Source organism: Stegostoma tigrinum, chromosome 13, assembly GCF_030684315.1.
Source record: "Stegostoma tigrinum isolate sSteTig4 chromosome 13, sSteTig4.hap1, whole genome shotgun sequence".
Taxonomy (NCBI): domain Eukaryota; kingdom Metazoa; phylum Chordata; class Chondrichthyes; order Orectolobiformes; family Stegostomatidae; genus Stegostoma; species Stegostoma tigrinum.
In genome coordinates this window covers 44,367,559-44,388,849 of record NC_081366.1, presented here as the reverse complement: position 1 = coordinate 44,388,849, position 21,291 = coordinate 44,367,559, and positions in this window count along the sequence as shown.

Below are 21,291 nucleotides of genomic sequence, written 5' to 3'. Positions count from 1 at the left end.
CCTGAAATGGAAGAGAAGCAGAAATTGGAGCCCCATTTTATGGATAGGAATGTGGAGGACCTGCTGAATGGGAAAAAACAGATGATGGCTGTTTTCTTCCCCAGAAGAAGTCTGAGAAGGCAAAAACACAGAGAATACCTGTCAGCCTGGTCTGAGGCTATCACCACTCAAATCATTCCTGTCTCAATCATTTGGAGCAATGCCCAACAGTAAAAGCAGAACATAAACAATTGCTCTGCTCAACCAATATCAGTGCCACTGCCTTCTTCTCTGCTTCTTTACTCTTGCTCTGTCTTTGCATTTGCTTCTGCCATAATCCCCATGAATAAGCCTCTCACCACTCACTACTGAGCTCTCCTCTTTATGTCAATAACGCTGTTGTTGAATGTGACGTGGTCCCAATGTCAAGAAAAACTTTGCTGGACCTCTCCCACAACTCTCAAGTTTCCAATTGTAGGCCACATTGTTGGCGTTCCTTTTGAATTTCAGCACTGTCGTGGCTGATGAGCTCGTTAATAAATGGCAAGAAATCTGAGTGGACAAAAAAATGTTGGAGTGCCTTTGAAATATGTATTTGACAATCACATCAGTTTTAGTAGCAGCAGAATATAAGAAGTCATTTAAACTGACTGTTAATACCAGCAATATTGGACTGGTATAGTTTAGCATTAGGACAATGAGATGAGAATCGAATGCCAGTTTTTTTTTAAGTTGAATACTTGTCACCAAAAAGTACTCAAAGGTGAGACACTGAGCCTAGAATTTGCTTGACATCAATTTGAAGTTAACATATTTTAAAAAAACCTTGACTTTTTTTGGAGAGATTCCATGATAAAAATCTATAAAATGATCCCTAGGAACTTTATGCTGCAATCTTATAGTTTAAAAATCTTTCACCTAAAAGACAAAGACAATTTTGCAGAGGATGCTTTATCGAAAGCAAATATAAATGAAAACAAATGTCATGACCATAAAGGGCTTCTGTAAAATCTGATTGTTATGAACATCCTTGTGTATTTAAATGTAAATTTTCAAATTGAAAATGTCAGGTATAAACAGCAATAAGAAGGAATTTTAATACAAAAATGAATATGCATCTTAGGCATATGTTTCCATTCATTTTTACAGTTTTTACAGTTCATAATATATTATCATTATTTGAAAATTTGGTGAAATTCTATATGGCCTTCACTGGTTTTGTCAGTACTTTGCACTGTTTCTAACTGATTTGAGCTTTCACTGGTAGACTTAGAGTTCTGACAGAGTTTTACTACTGGATGTTGTTTGCACAGAAGGAGACGGCCTCTATAGCTTTTAAGCTTTTGACCGTTTAAAGATACATTCACAATTTTCTGACCAGAGTTCTTTGTCAGTTTCATCTCCTTGGATAGCTGTGGCTTTTATGGTAATGTCAGGAACTTTGTAATGTTGTGTGTCAGCATCACCAACATTTGTAACTTTTTTTCGCTGAAATCATCTGGAATACTTTGTATGTGTTCACCACTGCCATCTTCTTGCTGGCATTAGTCAAGTAATTTGATACCATGTGAGAAAGAATGCAAATGTGACACCTTAGGCAGAAACTTGAGTCTAAATTGAGTAAACAATAAAGGTTTATTCCATATTCCTTAGTAGCTAGTTACATTACAACGAAAATACATGATTTAGCCTTGAGAGACATCAGGCTCAACTTAAGAGTAAATACATGCGATTAATTTAATTACATACTGTTAACACTATGAATAGTTAATTATTTGGGAGCTCTGTGCACCTCCATTGAACACACAGAGATTGAAGGACATACTGAACAAGACTGTTAGGTCTTCCTAGAAACAGTCAATTATGTATTGATATGCAAGGTAATCTTGTGTTTCAATTAACCCTTTCAAGTACTTGATGCCTTATACAAGAACTATCTATTCTTCTCCTTTTGTCCTTATCTTCATCATGCCTCATGATCGGTTGCAATTCCATTTTTCCTGTCTTTTTGATTTCTCTGATCAGTATTTGGAATGATAGGACAATGCAGCTATGAATGGGATAATTTAATCATTGAGTCTGTGCCATTGATTTTGCTTAGTGCAATCAAGTTAGTCTGATTCCCCTGGTCTTTCCTCACAGCCCAACTTTTACTTTCTCCTTCATATATATTTGCTTTTCTGCTTTGGAGGTTACTGTTGAATCTGTATCCAACATCTTCTCAGGCAATGCATTCCAAAACAGTACTCAGTGCATCCATAAAGTGTTTCTTTATGTCAATTCTTATTTATTAACCAATCTTTACATATGTATTTTGTGGTTGGCTATTCTTTGGCCACTAGAAAGAGTTTTCTTCATTCAATTCTTTTAAACACCATCATGGCTTTAAAAATCTCCAGCAAATATCCTCAAAGCTTTCTTTGCTCATATTTCTCCAATTTATTCATATGATGCTAATCACTCATCCCTAGAACCATTCCAGTAAATCTACTAACATTCACTACTGAAAATTATCATTGAAGTTTAAAAAGTTGTCACTTATAACACCAGATTCCACACCCCAATGTTGTGTCTTTCAATAACAACTAACCTTTACCCAGACAGGTTTGATGTTATTGGCAAATGTAAAGGCAATGCAGTGTTACACCTGCATCGAAACTCCTTGTAGGTTAAGCATTCATGCTCAGAATAAGCTCAAACTGCAATTAAATTCTAAAGATCACCATTCACAATGTTGAGCATTATTTTGACTGGTGCAGCTTTATTATTTGAGTTTCTTAGAAAGGCAAAATTATATGTGTATGTTTAGATCCAAGGTGAATGAATATTGCAGTAAAGAGATACCAAAACAAGATTGTTACCCTGGAAGAGGATAATTCCAAGTTTTGAGGCAACAAGCATTTTTCTAAAGAATGGCTCAGCATCAGTGAAGACATTGAAGACATAGCTTATAAAGTCATGTGAAACATGTCAATTCCATCAACCTCAATAATTGAAAGAACTTTCTTTCCAATTGAGATTTTTCCTAAGCAGTGGCTCGTAATTACAATTGATCCTTTCCAAGGACACAGTTACATCCTGGTCTCTGACTGCTCCACCAAATTGCCTTCTGTGAGACAAATCAAAGATACCACTAGCACAATCATTTTTGACACACATTGACTGCCATATTCAAAATGCTGGATAATTTTCAGCAAGTTATGACCATCAGTGGTCAACATCTTCTAAGGTAAGTGCAGGAAATGGGTTACCAATGTATTACCTCTTTCATTCACTATCTTCAGTTTGAAAGTCTAACAAATGCACTTTAAAATTCAGCCAGGTTAGCCAAGTGTAAAGTAACTTGCCAAGAATCTTTTTTGATAGCAATGTTAAATTTAAGTGTGACTGTGTCAAGTTAATGTTTGGAAGTTAGATCCACAATGGTAGCTGAGGTAGATGTCAGGAAGTCTCAGCTCTGTGTCATGCAGGCACTCATTACTGCCAACTGGCTGAAGGTGATGATGTAGGTTCTCCTACAGTTACACCTTCTACTACAAGTACATGGTGCATTGATGGAAAGAGGAGTATTATACTTAAGCCAGCAGGCAACTGTCCCAGCCTGAACAAGGACAAGTTATAAGAGATTGAGATTTTCATATGAATATTGTATTGTGTAATTTAGCATCCAGTGACCCTTCTTCAGAGCAGGGAGCACAGGAGATATCATGCCACCCGTGGTGTTTTAGCCTGAATATACACCATTACCTTCAACCAGTTGGCAGCTATTTGAGCCTGTATGGCTCCAAGCTGAGACTTCCTGACTTCTACCTCAGCTTCCATTACAGCACTCAAAACATTGTATAACTTCTTATTTTGTTGTAATGAAAGTTGAGAATTCAGCTGCCTGAAGCTACATTTTGCTAGGTGTATGAAAGTGGTGGTGGGACTAGAGTTCCATTCGGTAGGAAATAGAACATACATTCACTGAACATGGCTACTTGTCCAAGACCTTTCTACTTCTTCCAGTCCAGCATCCCAGTCCTAAGATCTAGGCTGTTCCTTGTGATTGCCACAATGTTCTCGTCAATTGCCTCGAGAGTCGCCTATCCTCCTGTCAATAAGTGCAGCATCCATCAAAATTACCTGACCATTTCTTGATCTTTGCTTCCTCCAGGTCTTCCATTTTTCTTTAAGCAATTTCAATGTCACGTTGCCTTCAATCTGGGCGGTCCAATTTAAGTTATGTAAGCTAGTTACAGCATGATGGATATGGGACTCTTGCCAGAATGAAACTGCTCAGCTACACCCTAGGCTGTACACCACAATAATTAGAATCAGCAAACAGCATAAAATTTGCGAACTGCCTTCATCACTTTGAGCAGGCCCAGAGCAATCAGGCATCAAGACCTAACCAGCCATCCAATGCTGCCTCACATTGCCTTCAATTCATTGTGAATGTATATTAGAAGAAGAAAGTTATTTCTGGATAATGTTAGAACATGATATTTTCTAATAATCATTTGCAAATTGAATTTTAACTCTTGCAGCAATCACACCATAAATGCAATACTATAGTTATTATGCAATTAATAATATAATTAATGCTATCTGTGTAATTAAAAATCTAAAATTTATTACACTCTGTACAAGTCATTTCATGTAAGAATGTCACCACTGAAGGTATGACTTCTCAGATGTCACACTCAGAAATGTTACATTCCACTGTAATAAATGTCTAAAGGATAAGAAAATAATCTTGGCTTTCAAATAAGTATATTTCCATTAATCTAAATGCCTGAATGGGTAAATATGAATGACAAATAAATAGCTCTTACCGAGCTCTGACGAGGAATGAGTAAGTAAAAGAACAATGATCAAACCACTAATTTTCTTCTCAAAACTGCCAAGTCATTAGTAAAACAAACAGCAATAAATAGATTTGAATTGTTTCTTTTTAACCAAATAACCCATATTACTATGATTTATAACTCACTCAGCTTGTTTTGCAGGCACTATGTTACAATACTGAGACAGTGCTGCATTGTAGAGCTATTATCTGTCAAAATGCATCACTGATTACCTAGGTTGATGTTTTGAGGGCAATGTCCAAGTGTTTTATGTGGCTGTTTTCTGCCCACACAGGACACTGATATTCTGCTGAAGACTACAGAAGAGCAAAGCTATCAGTAAGGAGAGTGCTCTGATGCTCCCTACATAAAAGCAAGTTTGTTCTTTGTAATATAATAAACCCATAAAGAAAACAGTTACTTCAAATAAATCATTCATCTTTACTTACAGTTCTCAATGCATTTTGTAAACCTCAAAGAAAATGGGGTGAATCTTACTCATTGTTGACACCCTCCAACAGTAAAAATGTCAGGCTTGAATTTATCTACTTTCAAAAAGGCAGAGATAATACATCGGGAGTGACATTAATTGGGTGAGAGTGGGACTTCTGTTCCTTGGAGAATGGATTTATGAGTTTGGGAACAGTTAAGCAGTTCCAGCAGTGCCAGAAACAAGAGGTGGCTGCTCCTGGGACTACAAGGGTTTTCTGGGAAGAAGGTAACATGGGTACTGGGCCAAGTTGAACCTAGAAACTCTTTTGGGGAGAAACTGGGGATTATATATGGAGGCACTTGTAGAAGTTGAGTGCTTACATCTGCTGAGGCAGATACAAACTGCACAAAATGGGAGATTAGAGAGATGTGTAGTGTGGCATGTACATTTAATAAAAGATTGACCCCAATAGACACTTAGCTCCCTTAAAAAGATGTACTCCACTTTCTTTCAGCTTTTCAGATGTAGACATAAAACAATAGACTGGCCTCTTTTGTTCCATTTTCTCCCTCTCACTGTATTATGGTAGTGGAAGGTGTCTGAGACCCTTAACCAGCTGCCACTTGTTTTATTTTACATGCTCCACCACTGCAAATATACAGGGGAAGGTTGTAAAATTCCCTTTGTTGAGTATCTAGAAAGAGTCTGAATTATTATGTTGTCACATGTTTGAGTGGAAAACTGCTTTGTTTCCTCCATCTGTGGCTGGAAGCTGAGAGTTCAATTTTTAAGCTTTATTTCCCAGTTTCCTGGCTTATACTATTTATATCTTTAATGTAAGATAACTTTTTCAATTCTCTCTATTTTTTGTATCTAAGATTTGTACCTCAGTGCTTTGTATCTAAGATAGTGCTATGTGTTCTCGATATTGTACATTTTTTACTGTACGTCTGTTCTTTCGTAACTTGAGTACTCATGTCAATAAGCCAACTTCTAATTCTAATTCTGACCACAGTAACAACCTCACCTCTTAATTTTGATTAATTGGAGGAATTGATGTCATGATAATTTCATTGAAGTTGTAATCCAGAGGTCCAGTCTACTCCTTTGGGGGCTTGGGTTCTAATCCCAACATAGAGACTAGTGAAATTTGAATTCAATGAATGAAATCTGGAACTGATAGCGATTCTAAATAATAGTGACCATGCAACTATTAGTGAATATCAAGCAAGAATTCATCCAGTTCACTCAAGTAATCTAGGGAATGAAATTTATAATCCCTACCTGGTCTGGCCGACATATAATTCCAAGTCCACAGAAATGTGCTTGCCGCTTAAATGCCCGCAAAAGTGGTCTAGCAAGCCATTCAGTTCAAGGGCAATTAGAAATGATGACATTTCTGATGATGACCACATACTATGAAAGTATAAATTTTAACAAAATGATCTATCTGTTTTCTGATTGGGCCTGATTCTCACAAATAAGGATCTGTTAAGCCTGAGCCCTTTGTAACTAGAAGGTTTGTCTTTTTTTTTGCTGGTAGCCTGTGATCTTTGTCCGCTGCAGCAATCCACAAAATTCAATGTCTGCACAAGAAACATTCTGTCTTCTCTCCAAAACCTCATCGCTTAGTTCCATCCAAAATGTTGTAAAGACGTTATTGGACTTGAAATGTTAACTCTTTCTCTCTCCACTGTACCACCATACCTGTTAAGTTTTTTCAGTACCTTCTGCTTTAATTTCATACCTCCACCATTTCTCAGCATTATATTTCTATCATAATGATACTTTCCTTATTAAACATTTGGCATGCAGTCTTAGATTATTATGGGTTGGCTACTTTTGAAGATAGGATTCTAATAGTAATCTAAGCATGAAGGTGGGACCTGACCTTGTGCCTGGATTAGGTTTTCAATAGGTTTCGGCATCATTTGAAAAATCTTGCAGTTGTAAGCATCTTCTTACTTCTCACCATTTCTTTTTAGTCTGTGCAAATTGTGGCTGCATTGTAGAGTCACCAGAGTTAATGGAGCTGGAAAAACACAGCAGGTCAGTCAGCATCCAAGGAACAGGAAAGTCAATGTTTCGGGCTGAAGCCCTTTGACAGGACTGGAGACGGGGAGGGGAGCCCAGAAGTAAATGGGAGAGGGATTGCAACTGGGGGAAGTGTAGGTGGGGTGGTGACAGGTGCAAGCACACAGGAGTTATTATTATTGGTTAGTGGGAAGAGCAGAGCGGATAAGTGAGTAGGAAGATAGACAGATAGGATAGGTCAGGGAAGTGATGAGCAGGCGAATGGCTGAATTTGGGATAAGGCTGGAGGTGGAGGATTTTTAAAGTTGGTGAAGTCAATATTGAGACCATTGAGTTGTAAGCTCCCAAGGCAAAATATCAGGTGTCATTCTTCCAGTTCATGTTTGGCCTCACTCTGACCGTGGAGGAGGCCAAGGATGAACATGTCATCAGGGAACTGGGAGCGGGAATTAAAATGGATAGCAAGTAAAAGGTTGGATTAGTTGCTGCTGTCGAGTGCAAACATTCTGTGAATCAGTTCCCAAGTGTCCCTTATATAGAGGAGACCACATTGGGAGGAATGGATATATAGATCAGGTTGGATGAAATGCAGCTGTATTCTGCCGGGTCTAGAAAGATTGTTTTGGGTCTTGGATGGAGGTGAAAGGGGAGGTATGGGGGCAGGTGTTGCACACTTTGCAGTTGCAGGGAAAGATGACAGATATGATAGAGAAGTTGGTAGGGAATGTAGTGCTGGCAAGGGATTTGCAGAACAAAGGGTTCCTTCAAAAAGCGGGGTATTGAGGGAAAAAATGGGAGTGGGATTAGATTTTAGGTGGCAGAAATGTCAGAAAATGATACGTTGGATTCAAAGGTTGATGGGGTGGTAGGTGAGGACTAAAGAGACTCTATCCTTATTGTTGTTGGGGGAGGGGTTTTGATGGCTGAAGTGTGGGAAGTAGAGGAGGTGTGGTTGAGGGTATCCTTAATTATAAATGGGTGGAATCTACAATACCTGAAGTAGGAGAATATCTGGGATGCCCTGGAGTAGAACACCTCATCTTGGGAGCAGATATGGTGGAGGTGGAGGTGGAGGAATTTGGAGTGTGGGATAGCATTTTTGCAGGACGGTCGGTGAGAGTAGGGGTAGTTGATGTTGCTGTGGGTGTCAATGGGTTTTAAATGAGTGTCAGTGGTGAGTCAGTTAGGGTGAAACATAGAGGTCTAGGAAGGGGAGGGTGGTAATAGCCCAGGTGGATTTGAGGGTGGCGTGAAAGGTGGTAAAGCTGATGAACTGCTCAAGCTCCTCGCAGGAGCATGAGGCGGCACCGATGTAGTCATCAATGTAGCGAAGAAAGGGGTGAGATATGTTCTGGTGTACTTGTGGAAGAGGGACTGTTCCATGAATACTACAAAGAGGCAGGCATTGCTTGGGCCCATGCGAGTGTAGGAAGCAGGAAGAATCAAAGGGAAAATTGTTAAGAGTGAGAACCAGTTCTGCCAAGTGAATGAGAGGGAAACTGTTTGGGCCTACAGGAGAGGGAGAAGCAAAGGGCTGTAAAGCTCTGTGTGTGGGGGATACAGGTGTACAGGGACTTTACGTTCACAGTGAAGATGAGATGTTTGAGACCAGGGATTGAAAGTTTTGGAAAAAGAGGAGAGGGTGGGTTGTGTCACAAATGTAGGAAAAGAGTTAACAGAACAGAGGGGATAGGATGTAAACTAGGTAGAAGATGACTCCAGTGGGGTAGATACAGGCAGAGGCAATGGGTTGACCTGGACAGTTGGGTTTAATGGATTTTCAGTAGGAGATAGAAACAGATGGCAGGGGGTTTGCGCCATAAGTCAAAATCTTCTCTCCCTGAAATCAGCCTTGCCCCATGTCAGGGCATCTCTCTCCCACATCTGCAGGGAGAATGTACTTGGTTCTCAGAAGAATCTTTGCACTCAACAAATGTATTTTCTCCAGTCTATCAGAAAACAAAGGTTGTAAATACGCCAAACTCTCCCATACTCACATCCCGACACAAACCTCCTCAATCACTTAGCATGCTAACCTCATCTCCAACCTTCTCTGGGATCAGCCAGTGCCCATTTTCATTTGGCTGCTCCAACCATTCCTATAAATTGCATGTCTGCTGTCTCCACTGACATCGAAGGCCATGTGACTGCCGACACCATTGATGACCGGGCTATTTCTGCTTCCGCCCACATGCCTGTTCCAGCACAGACACCAGCTCCTGCTGAAGATTCCAGTTCTGCTTCTGGCCCCAACCCCAACTGAGTCCTAGCCCCAAGCCCTGTTGGGTATTTGCCATCAACTTAGATCGTACCCTCACTGAGGCTGAATGGTCAGTTCTCAGCAAAGGGCTCACCTTCATCCCAAGGTGCCAACGGATAAACAAATTCTGCACACACAATGATGACTTAGACTCCTGGCAATGTGGAAACAGGCCCTTTGGCCCAACAAGTCTACACCAACTCTCACAGCATCCCACCCAGACCCATCTCAATATAACCCACCTAATCTACACATCCCTGAACACTACAGGCAATTTATCATGGCCAATCTACCTAGCCTGCACATCTTTGGACAGTGGGAGGAAACTGGAGCATCCAGAGGAAACCGGAGCATTCAGAGGAAAGCCAAGGAGACACTGGGAGAATGTGCATACTCTACACAGACAGTCATCCAAGAGTGGAATTGAGCCCAGACCACTGGTGCTGCGAGACAGCAGTACTAAACAGTGAGCCACCATGCCGCCCATGCCAAGCTCTTTTACTGCCACCTCCACCTTGACGCCTATTTCTTTGAACAGGAATCCAACCCATTTTCTAATGACCCCTTTTTCCCTCCTCCAGCAAATTCCATCCTCCTGAACACCCCCTCCTGCCTTCCTACCCTCCCTCAAACTATTCATCTCAAACTGCTGCTGTGACATCGATCACTTGGATCTCACCACTCGTCTCACTTACTCCAACCTCTCCCCATCAGAAATCACAGCTCGACTCTCCCTTGGCTCCAACCCCACCTTTACTATTAAACCCACCAATAACAGCAGTCGGTGGTGGGGGGGGGGGTTGGTGGAGTTAGTATGACAAACTGATCTCTACATGGCTGGGGCCAGACGTTCACTGTCTGACACCTCATCCTACCGTCCCCTCAATCAGCACCCCACCTCTGATCACCAAGCCATCATCTCCCAATTCATCAACAACCTCATCACCTGGGGAGATCTCCTGTCCACAGCCTCCAACCTATTAGTATCATAACCCCGCAAAGCGCGTTTCTACCTCCTACTGAAAATCCATAAACCAAACTGCCCAATCGGCCTGCTCCCAGCCCACTGACCTCATCTCCTCCTACCTCAACTACATTCTATCCACTCTGGACTCCCTACATTTGTACACCAATCTATGCCCTCTAACTTTTCCAAAACTTTCAATTTCCTAACCCCAAACACCTCATCTTCACTGTGGACGTACACTCCCTTTACACTTGTATCTGCACACATAGGGCCTAAAAACCCTCTGCTTCTTTCTCTCCCATTTGTTCAAGTAGTCCCCCTCTACTGACGCTCTCATTCACTTGGCAGAACTGGTCCTCACTCTCAAACATTTTTCCTTTGATTCTTTCCACTTCCTACAAACCAAACGGGTGGCCTTGGGCACCCACATGTGTCCAAGCTATGCCTGCTTCTTTGTAGGATTAGTGGGACAGTCCTCCATCCACAACTATAGCACCATCCATCATCTCTTTCTCTGTTACATTGATGGCAGCATTCGTGCTGCCTCAAGTTACTGTGAGGAGCTCGAGCAGTTCATCAGCTTCTGGATGTGAGTTTGCTCGCTGAGCTGGAAGGTTCGTTTTCAGACGTTTCGTCACCATTCTAGGTAACATCATCAGTGAGCCTCTGACGAAGCGCTGGTGTTATGTCCCGCTTTCTATTTATCTGGTTAGGTTTCCTTGGGTTGGTGATGTCATTTCCTGTTCTTTTTCTCAGGGGATGGTAGATTGGCTCCAAATCAATGTGTTTGTTGATGGAGTTCCGGTTGGAATGCCATGCTTCTAGGAATTCTCGTGTGATTCTCTGTTCATCAGCTTTGCTACCTTCCACTCCCTAAATTCACCAGGACCATTCCTAACGCCTCACTCCGCTTCCTGGGCCTCTTTATCTCATTGAAACCAAATCACTACCGACATCCATTGACTCCCACAACTGCCTGAACAATACCTCCTATCACCCACCCTCCTGCAAAAATGCTGTCCCATACTCTCAACTCCTCTGTTTCCATCACATCTCCTCCCAGGATTAGGCATTCTACTCCAGGATGTACCAGATATCCTTTTACTTTAGCTGTCATAGATGTCCCCCGCTCTGTAATTAACAATGTCCTCAATGTATTTCCCACACTGTGCCCTCAAATGCCCTACCCCCAACAACAATTAGAATAGAGTCTCCTTAGTTCTCACGTATCACCCCAGCAAACTCCAAGTCCAACACATCATCCTCCAACTTTTTCACAACAAACAATCAGATCCCACCACCAAAAATAGACTTCCGTCCCTATCCCTATCCACTTTTCACAGGGACCATTCAGTCCATGGTTCCCTTGTCAGCTCTACACTCCTCACCAATTTCTCTACCACGCCCATTACCTTCCCCAGCAACCCTAAGATGTGCAACACCCACCCCTACACCTCCCCTCTGATTGCTGCCTAAGGCCCCAGACAATCCTTCCAGATCCATGTAAATTAGAGAAACAACTACTGATATTCTGCCTTGAGAACTTACAGCCCAATGGCCTCAATATTGACTTCACCAGCTTCAAAATCTTTTCAGCCCCAGCTTTATCCCATGTCCAGCCATTCCCCTTCCCCTTGCCTCCCTGACCTGACTTAACCTGTCCATCTTCCTGTTCACCTATCCATTCCACCCTTCCCACTGACCAATCGAAATAACCCCCTGCCTGCATCCACTTATCCTCCTCCCAGCCTCAATTCCCTCCCTCTATTTACTTCTGGGCTCCCTTGCCCCTCCCAGTCCTGGTGAAGGGTTTTGGCCCAAAACACTGATGTTCCTTCTCCCTGGATGCTAATTGACTGGCTGTGCTTCTCCAGCGCCTATCTGTCCACTGTGGTTTCCAGCATCTGCTTTGGTAAAGTGACTATGTGGAGAATCTGCTCAGAAGCTGTTGTTCGCAGTAACATTTTGAAAAAAACTGCTAAGTGGTGTATTAAAGAAGTTTAGTAGTCCTTCCTTCTGATTTCCACAGCACATTTGGTGACGACTTGTTATCTGTTTTTGTTTAATTTCCATTTCTGCTGTATGTTCTTATTGACAGCCTTTCACTAACTAGGATAACGAAAATGCAGCAAATCCATCAGCAATAGGAGAGCACCACATGGTGCACTTCTGTTGATCGGCCCATCTGAGGCATTTTTTTGCCATAAATGCCACAGTTGAGGTAGTCACTCGGGTAATACTGTAGGCTATTAGTTTCAACATTGATGCCTGTTATTAAGCCACTCATTGTGATAGTACATTGACATGCAGGTAAAGTCACTATTTCCCTTTATTATCTTCCAGGCACTGAAAAGCAATGTTCAGCACCTTTATTTCACACATACAGGCATTCTTGCAGCTGAGATTTGGCCTTACTTAAGCTGTCTCCCTAAGGATAACATCCTCAAGACTGCATCCATGATTAAGTCAGCAAATATACCCGAGCTAGCAAAGTCAATTGTGATTGAAGACTGTCAGCGTACTTTAGAAATTTGATGAGGTAACTGTTATATTTGTGATTTTGTCCTTCCATGAGATATTGAGAATGCGCTGCAGACATTTAAATCCTTTCTTGATAGCTGGAGCCATTCCACATTGCACAGTTGTCCAACAAACAGATGAGAATACAAACTCCATAAATCAACATTTTGGTCCTTTGTTTCCCTATGCACATTTTGTAAGCTAACCAAAGAAGGTGGCCATATTTCTTATATCTGTCTGTCAACTTCTACCCGAAGAGCCAAATTGTCTTTTAGCATGGAACCAAGATACCAGAATTGTCAACCATTTCCAAAGAAATGGCTGTTTAGATCTAGAACACAGATACAAACTGTCTAACCTACAACCACAGTTTTATGTACATTTGCAGTCACAGAGAACAAATGATCAACTTGAGAAAGATAATCATAAGTTTTTGTAGCTGGATTTCTGCACAATTAGGACAATGTCGTCAGAATAGAAGGGTTCTGTCACTATGATGCAGCTAAGTTCATGAAATGTGTATGTTAAGACACATCTTTCCAGTTCATTTTTTTAACTTTCTAATCTCCCATATGCTGTCATTTATCAACTTTTTTTTTTCATTTCATTTGTGTTAATTACCTGTCACTCAAGACAAATGTCCTTTGAAAATATGTGGTAAAAGGCTCTCTTAAACAAATTGAATTGACCTGCTCAATCAGATTAGGAATAAAAGTAGAACAATCAATTTATTTATCCACTTCCAGCAGCCATTCCTGTTATTTTTATTCCCATCCTTTCATTTATCAGAGAAATGTATATATTATTACAAGCCTTGAATTCAGTAGTTTGATTATTATCTGTATTCCATCCAAAATGACTTACAATAAACATGACGAAATGTTGCTGGGTCATTTTGCACAGAAAACCAATATCATAATTTGGTAATCTCATTATCAACAGCAACATGAACTAAAATCAGTTCACCATATTTGAATGTCTATTACACAAAGTTAGATTTTTAAACATACGTTCCACAAACTAATTACATTTTTATCAGTAATATGCATAGAATGATATAATTACTGAGAAATAAAAGATTTTTTTTTGTATAGATATACTCAAAGATTGCTTCAAATTTTCTGAAGCACAAACTTACAGCAAAGTTTTATGAGGTAACCGATGAAGGCACATCAGTATCTCAAAAAGTTGAAGATACAATTTGAATATATCAGGGTAATTCTAATTGGGAAACTGCAAATGGATGATATAATCTCAGTTTCCTCTTGATTTATTATTCATCTTGATTTACTTCAATTAAAATTATAATCATGAAAGTTGCACAAGGAACAGGTGAATAAAATTGTTGACTTGGTGCAAATTCTCGGCTTAGGGCCTCATATGGTACAATAGTTGTGACACAATCCCTGAGCCAGGAAGTATGGGATCAGATCTAACCTGCTCCAGGAGGTATGAAATAGCATCTTTAAGGAGGTTAATTTAAAATATCTATTTCTGAGTTTAGTCTCACAGAAATCTTAGCTTTAATATTTAAAGTTAATGACATCATGCAATTTCATTCCTGCAGCAAAGTGTTTATCAACGATAGAGATCATGACAAACGTGGGGAAATTTCTGTCTTCTTGAACCTAAATCTGTGTCTCTTGTATCTGTGAATACCGATCATTGAAGTTATTTTTGAACTTGAGATTCAAAGGTGCATCAATTCACGAACTATTGATATTATCAAGATTTCTGAAATGTGGATTAAGAAAGATCGATCTATTAATATTTTAAAACATTTAGAGAGACAACAAGGTATTTTTGTGTTTCTTTTAAAATCTCAATACATAATAGGAATTATGAATGATATGAAATGCTATTTAAAGGGTATTCTTATAATTTAACTACGTGATAAGTCTTAAATAACACAGAAGCAATTCAAACACATCTTACAAAGTCTTCAACATTAGAAAATTCAAAACACCGTTGATGGTATTTTAAATAGTGGCATTCTGCTGATACAAATTTGTAAGATAAATTATAAAGTATGTTCTTTAAAGGCGAAATGAAATTTTGTTTGCGATGCAGATATATTATACGCATGAGCTTGGATGAGCATTTAGAGCAACTGTCCTCTTCAATCACTTTAATATGATTAAATAATTGCACTATTCCTTTCTAATTGTACTTAATAGACTTTCACATATAAGTAAAGAAGTGAAGTGTAACAGGAAATAAAAACTGAAACAACGGTAGACGCTATAAATCAAGAGTGAAAACAGAAGTTGCTGAAAAATCTCAGCAGGTCTGGCAGCATCTGTGCTGAAAAATCAGAATGAACGTTTCAGTACAGTGACCCTTCCTCAGAACAGAAATGTAAAGCTGTATTTGTTTGCTCTTTCACTTATTTGGGAACTCATGGTAGTGACTATTTATTAGGAGAAAATATGCATGTATATCTCCTCTATATACCTCTGTTTTGTAGAGATATCTTTTAGCTGTTGCACACTGTAATTTGAACAGATTCAGTACTCAAAAGATTTGCAAGAATTCACGTCTAAAGCCTCCAAAAGCTATATTTGTAAACTGTGACTTGGGGCATGTAACTGATACAAAGCTATCATTTTAATGGGTCTCCTATAAATTAAGTGGTCATTACAGTTTCAATGAATGCATGAATGAGGCAACAACCACACATTTGTCTTGTTGATGCTATTGACAACTTGGTAGATCATGGAGCACATAACATTTTTTCCTATTCATCTTCTGTGCTCTTTGGCTCTGGTCTTTAACACAGAGATAATTCTTGCAGTTAATGACAAAAACTGCTTTGAAATTTCAGATATTTGTTGGTATCTTGGAGAGGCTTGGCTATTGTGCAACAACATGTAGTCACCACAAGAGAAAAATCACCACATCAACTTTTTACCAATATTAGTGGCAATGCAGACAAAAAGCTACCAAACTGTACCAGAGTGTACTCTTTACTGTCTAACTATGCCAAGCTGTGAATTATTTTATTGGCACCTGTCATAACTGAAGAGGTTCATACAGGATGAACATGGATATCTACAGAAATGGTATTCTTTATTATTGTAGATGGTTGGAAGAACCTCTACAACTACACTTCCCTTAGCCTTCCCTTGACACATTGGAGATGATGCTTGGCAGAGAAGGTCTTCCAAATATACTGAAGCAAATTTCAGTGCTTCCCTCCTTGGGAGTTCAAAATTTCAAGAGCACAGTCCAGCTTTCTCTAATATGATTGAAACCTACAATTGCTGTTATTTTTGCCAAAAAATGTCCAAGGCATTTCAATCTAATGGGGACAGGCTTTTCACATAACATGCAAGGCCACAATGGAGAAACGTGACATAAGGTCATCAACTTGAAGCATTTTTTTCTCTCTCAATAAATGCTGCCAGAAGTGCTGAATATTTCTAAAGTTTTATTTAATAACTGCAGAAACATATAAACTAAGCTCCTGGATTCTTGCTCCATGTCCATATTCATAAAGATGCTAAATCTCTCTGTATGAAGATCATGATCACCAAAGTGACTATAAGACAATAAGACATAGAAGCAGAAGTAAGCCATTTGGCCCAGCCAGTCTGCTGCTCCATTCAGTGAGATCATTGCTGATCTAATAATCTTCAATTCTGTTACACTGCTGTATCCCCATAAACCTCAATTCCCTTACTGATTTGAAATCTACCTATCTTAAGTATACACATTCAAGAATATACACAGCCTTGCCAGCTCTCTGCAGTGAAGTTCCCCACACTTGAAAGAAAACAAAAATCCTCCTCATCTCCATTTTAAATAGATAACCGATTATTCAGAAGTCATATCCTCTAGTCATAGACTCTCACACAAAGGGAAATAATCTGCATCTACCCTGTAAGGATCTTGTATGTTTCAATAAGGCCTCCTCTCATTCACATAACAATCCTGAGTACATGCCCAATTTACTCAATCTTTCAGCAAAGCGACTCAGTGTTTATCACTGCTGCCTCACAGTGCCAGGGACCCAGATTTGATTCCATCCTTGGAGGATTGGAGTTTGCATATTCTCTCTGTGTCTGTGTGAGTTCTCACCAGGTGTTACAGTTTCACCCCACAGTCCAAAGGTGTGCAAGTTAGGTGGACTGTCTGTAGTAAATTGCCCCATGGTGTCCAGGAACACGTGTGTTCGGTAGATTTGCCATGCGGATTGCAGGGGTAGGGTAGGAGGTGGGTCTCAGAGGGATGCTCTTCAGGGGTTCAGTATGGATTTGATGGGCTGATTGGCCTGCTTCCATGTTGCAGGAATTCTATGATTCTAAGAGGCTTCAAGTGACATATGATTCTTCTTCACAGTTTTTTTTAGCCAATATTGCTGCACTCCAACCATTTTATCCTATTTGCTATCCTGCCTAAAATCTCTATGTCCATTTTTGCCCCTCTTTAAGCCAAGCTTCTGTTATAACAATGATATCATGCCACCATATACTTTCAGCTCATCGTTTTCTTTCGCTATACTCCTTGTGTTTACATGTATACGGTTTAATATTGTAAAATTTCTGTACACTTTTTCACTTTTGCTTCAGTTTTTCAATCACTTGTTAAATTTCTGCCTCCCATTCCCTGCATTGAGTTTGTCCTCACGTTCCCATTCGCATGCCAATCTAATTAAAACCCTCTGTCTTGCTGCAAGGATATTTCTTCCCAGTTCTGTACACATACCGTGCCTAATGCTTTACCATTAAATATTCAGACACCTCATGGTGGGTAGTTAACTGCTTGACTGACATTTTAATTAATCAGGGTTTCTAGGTCACAAGCAGGTTGTCACTGGCTTTCAGTCAATAGACAGGGCCATAAAATGCTTGTATTATTAACAATTTTAAAATGTTTCATGATGTAAGATGTTCTTATCAGCTCATTAAAGTCAATAGTTTTGTTGCAAAATGTGTAGAACAAAATATAAAGCAGAATTCTAGAGATTTTAACTTTTGCAAGTTAAAGAATATATTACAGTTTGCATTGGTTGTCAATCTTTTAGAATCTCTGCATTTGTATCCTTGTGAAATGTATTTTAAAATGCATGAGCATTTCCACTGGATCTGCATGCTTATTCAATCAAAAACAAACCATAGGAAGCTAGGAAAGCCCCATGTTGAGCCGGGTCTATACTCACTGCACTTAATGTCAGCTGACCTAGTAGCAATGTCACTATAGCTGCCACCAGCACCTCCTAGATTGGCTAGGACAACAAATCAGCAATGGTTGTAGCTCATGATAACGTGACTTTTGATGAAAATAAATTTCTCTGGATAAGTAGGTGAGACAGGATCAGATTCACCTGAGATATCCTTTCTTGCTAAATAGTCTACCAACTCTCAATGTCAGGAGTTCATGCATGAGTAATGCTCTACTTGGGTAAACGAGTGAAGAGCAAGTGCCATCTGTACAAGCAGTCTGCGCTTGCAGATATGGGAGAATGTTAGTGAAGTCAAACAAATTCAGGACGAATGCTTATGGTTATAATTGTCCAAATACTGTTTTCATTATTTTTTTAAGAGCAAAAAACAAAAACAACTGTGATTAAGAAAAAAAAACTCTGTTCCTCATTTGACTGAAACCCAGACAGTAAAATGACTCTTTGGCAGAGTCAGTTGATCACTTTTAGAATATTGCTTAAAATTCTGATAGACTTTCTATAGGAAGGATGTTGTTAAACTTGAGAGGGCACAGAAAAGATTTACAAGGGTGTTGCCAGGGTTGGAGGGTTTGAGCTATGGGGAGACGTTGAGTAGGTTGGGGCTATTTTCCCTTGGAATGTCGGAGACTGAGGGAGAATCCTTATAGAGGTTTATAAAATCATGATGGGAATGGATAGGGAGAATAGCTTAGGGTGGAGGGCAGGGGGTAAGTCCAAAACCAAAGGGCATAGGTTTAAAGTGAGAGGGGAAAGATTCAAAAAGTTTCTGAGGGGTAACTTTTTCACGCAGAGAGTGGTGCATGTATGGAACTAGCTGCCAGAGGAGATGGTGGAGGCAGGTACAATTACAACATTTTCAAGGCATCTGAATAGATATATGAAGAAGAAGAGCTTGAAGGGATATGGACCAAATACTGGCAAATAGGAAAAGGTCAGATTGGGATATCTGGTCAACGTATGAGTTTGACCAAAGAATCAGTTTCTGTGCTATAACACTCTATGACTAATTTAAAACTAAGAGGAAATGATTCTCCACAAATTAATATTATTCACAGATTAATAAATAACCACCCATGAAATGGGAATCTGTCGCAAAAAAAAAACAAATTTCAAAGAAATCTTTTAACATTAAGGCAATGTTATTATGTTTGGTGGGATAGCACTTGGAAATCACATTAGCATGCATCTAGAATTTAAATATTAGTAAGACAGAGGAAACAAATAAATGCATTGGTTTTCCACCCTTTAGACACTTCAACTAGTTTATGTGTTAAAATCACTTTGACAAAGTTCTCTTGCCAGCAAGGTGGACAAAGGGACACAGAATTCAATTCGCTGTTCAGCTCAGTCTTATTAACCAAATATTCTTTAGTAAAAACATCACATGAGTATTACTCAAATGACCGAAATATTTGCTTTCTATCTATCTCTATCCATCTGGGAAAAAGATATTACCTACAACAATCCACATATTTTTCAGCTGGAACATTGGAAACTACTTCCTTTCCAACATAGGGCTCGTTCTCTCCAAAAAGTTGGGTCTCGCAGGCCAGGGCAGATCTTCTCCTGTGTCTTCTTGGATTGCAGCACAGTCTTCCAAATGAGACTTACTGCGTGTCTTCCGTGAGGGAATGAATTCCAGGTGTGTGTGTTTATCCACCTCACCATGGACCTACTTGAATGTTCTGTGGACTTTTGCCAATGGGGCCATGAACTGGATTAAAATCATCCAATGGGATGACGCCCACACCCTTCACAGTTGCCATGCCAGGGAGGGGTAAAGAGCGTGTCCTCAAGCATTGGCTGGAAATCAAGGTGGCAGAAAATCTGATTGATACTTCTCCAATGCAGAATCCTTACACTGGCTGTCGCTGCTTTCTGTCTGAACCTTTGTGTCCCCTTTGACCTTTGTTTCCACTGTTCTTTGTAGCCAAATGTTGTTGACTACTGATTCACCAGGTTATGTGTGCTCCTGCTCAATTAGCACTTCCAGTGATCACATCTGGCAACCCAGCCGGCAATGTAGACCAACAGGTTGTATGTCATCATCCTGGAGAGGGGATCATCTGTTATTACCCTTATCTAATATCTGACTAAGTTCAGATACCTCCCCACCCTTTACCTGTGGAGGTTTTTCCTAACTCTGGCTGGTCTTGGCCTGTGCTTGGTTAAACTCCTCCCAAAATTTACTTCTATCAAATTCTTGCAACTCCCCTTTTGTCAGGCAGTTGTGTTTGTGATAGGCCTCACTTCAGGCCTGACATTAGTTAATCCAAAATGGAGTGTTAGAAGTGGGTTGATGCATGACACTGTCAGATGTCTGGATGATTAAAAATTAGATGATCGGATGAAAAATGGCCACACGACAAAATAGCCTTTGATTTGAATAAGACAAAGATGAAATTATGAGAAATGGCCAAAGGAAGAAGATAGGTTAAAAGAAGAAAATGATGATGATAGTTATCTATCACACTGGTGTTGCATGGTGCTGTGGCCCTGTATGACAAGGATGGAGTAACAGATTTGGGCTAAAGTGGGAGCAGAGGTTTATGGCAATATTCTTTTGTGAGCAGGATGGCAAGTGCATGTGTGTTTGTTTGTTTGTTTGTGCAGGGACACAGCATTGTAGTCAAATGCACTGCAACAAACTGTCGAGGCAACAATTTGAGCTATGAAAGAGATACCAATGAATGGCAGGGGCCCATTAGTGTCAAAACAAAATGTGAAGACCCAAGGGAACCTGGGGAGCAAAAGTGAGACCCCTACAACCATGTAAGAATATTTGTAAATGGATCCTCTATGGTGGAGGAGGGACACCAAAAAAGATTATATGAGATATATGTATGGAGGAACCACATAAAAGCAAAGTCCTAATGGAGTTACCACTGAAGCTCCCCTGCCTCAAGAAAAAAGGAGTGCTCAGGCTGCTGAACCAGTAGCTATAGCCCAGATAATAAAATGTGAGGCTGGATGAACACAGCAGGCCAAGCAGCATCTCAGGAGCACAAAAGCTGACGTTTCGGGCCTAGACCCTTCATCAGAGAGGGGGATGGGGAGAGGGAACTGGAATAAATAGGGAGAGAG